We start from the raw sequence: 2,943 nt of genomic DNA on the forward strand, positions 1-2,943 counted from the left end.
AAATGCATTAGCATTTCTACGGAACAAGTCGCCACATGTTCCAACCCCCAACCTGGATGGCCAGGAGACTGTGTTCGTCAGACCTCTAACCATTGACCAACCTGGTATGAGAGACTCTGTGAGTGTCGCGGGACACTCTCCAGTATAGCTCAATGGATCGCTGAGGTGCGCGAACCGTCACACCACGGTAAGGTCCAGTCTCTTCATGACGGAACCCCAGAAACGGATTAACAAGATGATCTTTTGACCGCGTTTCAAGTATTTTTCCAGCTCTACCCAACTCGCGGAAGATCCGGGTGAAATAATATACTAAATTTTGAATTGGATGTGGTGTTTTGATTGGTGACGTCAGCTCTACGTTGATGTGAGCAATCAGTCGTAATTTGACAACACTGGAAGTGAGCCCTATGGTAAGCCCATTGTTTTTATCAGTTGGCTAATTACCTGATGTGGTGCTTCAAGATAGTTCGCTCTTTCGGTGGTGTGAAACATGGTCATGAAAAAGGTGACTGTGTTAAAGGCTATCAAAGTAATGCACCACAAAAGAAGCATTACGACGCAGGCGAGCTTATTTTGTATGCGGCTTCTGCTTATGATCATTCAGGTACGCTCTGAGCTGTGTATTTAGTTCTCTTTTAGGCACTGCGGATATTATTCTGCATACTGAATATTTCGGGGTTAGTTTGCTGCTTATTAAAGAAGTTATGAATCATATTTACATTGATTTACACAATTTTTGATTCATTCTATCGCAGTGGATCCCAAACGTAAATCAGTTGCGAGACTACCGTGTATCTGACGTTCGTCTCCTCCAGCATTGAAGTTCACTCCAGCATGTTTCGACGAGTTACGTCCACATCATCAACCGATATATATTAGGCATCCTTCTATATGAAGCTTAAAGCAGCCTTCGTGAGACTTTTTTGGGCGAAACTGAATAATTGCTTCGTTTGAGTCATTAAGATATACAACATTATCTCCGGGTGATTTAGTTGACGTTTGTTCTGCCTCGCGGGTTTCAGTGTATGCAAGAGTGTTCATAGTTCAGCCACACCACTGGTCAATCACTAGAAGTAACAAACTGTGATCAAAAGCTCTACTCAGACTGAACTGCAGATCAAAATTTTGAAGATATGGCACGGAGCATCGCGTTACTACATTTCAAGGAGAGCTACACGGCATCGGTTCGGAAAAAATTAGTCGGCTTGGTTGGCTATGGGTTTTTTGGGCTCGGTTGGGTAAGGGAGCTCTCTAACCTAATTGTCTGGATGTCGAAATGTTAGATCAATATTTTAGTAACCATTCATACAGTCATCAACATTAGCTTTTCCACTCTCACTCGTGAATACTTGTGAAAACTACCTTTGAGGTAGTTACTTCACTGAGTTTGTATTTAGGCCGCACCGAAAGCGGAAGGTCAGCTAACATCCCCTTTTGGTGCTACCACCGTTCGCAAATGAGAAAAACCTAAAACAAATACCCTTTCTTCTGGACTCATACAGCGTTTATGGAAAAACTCGGTGTAGCTTTTGAATAAGGTTTGTTGCTTCTCTTCCTAAGTCGATTCTAACAACTCATTCGAACGGTTTGGTCTTCAGTATACTGCTCGCTAATTCGCAATCGAAACATGGTATCTAGCAAACACTTTTGTGAGGATTCAAGTAAAAAGCTTTCTAGATGCACTTCTTTCTAAATTTTACACGGCTTGTAGTACGATATGTGGATCAAACAGCTGCAAGCCGCCACAATTGGGATAGATCGGTCAGACCGCTCTAGCTGACGTGTTCCATAGCTTGTTATGTGAGTGTCCGTTTTAAAATGATTTATGTGCGCATTCAGTACACCTAGGCGTTACATCCCTGATTCTTTATGTTAACACGTTTTGTTACTTATTCCAAACACGATGACAGAGAGGCTACCATGCAGTATTCTGGACAGTGTAGTTGGTCAATGGTGGGCAAACACTATTGCTTTTGTGAATGTCGTTCTTGTCCATACATCTCATCACTTTGGATTACTAGGGGGGTTTAAAATTTTTGCAGAAGTCACACAATACCAGCCACATGCTGAAGTTGGGGAGGAAAAAACCGTGCCTTCCCTCAACTAGCGCATTTTTGAGATGCTAGCAGATTTTGCACATAATTGTTGACGAAGTTATGAAGATGTTCCGTACCGAAAAAAGGCTTCAAATGAGTTCTAGAGACACGTACTGCTGTTGGCGTGTTGTTAGCTGATATATGTGTCGTTTACTCGCTACTGTCAAAGGTTGAATTCATTGCTGCTCAGCTTTAATGTTGCATAGCTGCTGAGATAGTAAAATAGCAACGAGAAGCCTGCGCCGTGAAACACTAGATGCTGTGGAATGAGAGTTGTACACCGGCTAAATGTGTCACTTGAATCGGTTCGTGAGTGACATCTGAGGATGCAGCCAAGCGTGTGCGGGTCTATTTGCCTAAGTAAGCAAAATGGTAAGAGAACACTTTAGCGACTGAGCATGCAACAATGAACTGCAGAAAGTGGTTTCCAATAATCAGGCATATTCTAACAAAGCATTTATGAACTCTTGTCTACTTAACTTGCAAAGGAAGTCTTTTCAACAGAGTAACTATGCCAAAACGCCTAATAAACCAAAATCTACGAGTAGATTTTGGGTTCTAGTGAGTAGGGGAGGAACGCCTTCTATAGGGCCAGAAACGTGAGATCAGTCTAGGTTTATTTAGGTAAGCATACATTTACATAGCAGGATTATGTACCGAGAAAATCAAATGAGTCTGATTTGGATCCTCGTTCCTTCGCTCACATTATGGTGCTCATCAGATAGGCTAACTGACAAACTCTGTTTTGCACACAGAAATCAATTTCGAGCTCTGCGGAAGTGAAAACTGATCTGTATATCACGTTGTTGAAGTCTGGAGACTCGGTTGAATTCTAATCAAAATTCCC

The sequence above is a fragment of the Opisthorchis viverrini genome, assembly GCF_000715545.1.
Source record: "Opisthorchis viverrini unplaced genomic scaffold opera_v5_75, whole genome shotgun sequence".
NCBI classification, from domain to species: Eukaryota; Metazoa; Platyhelminthes; class Trematoda; order Opisthorchiida; family Opisthorchiidae; genus Opisthorchis; species Opisthorchis viverrini.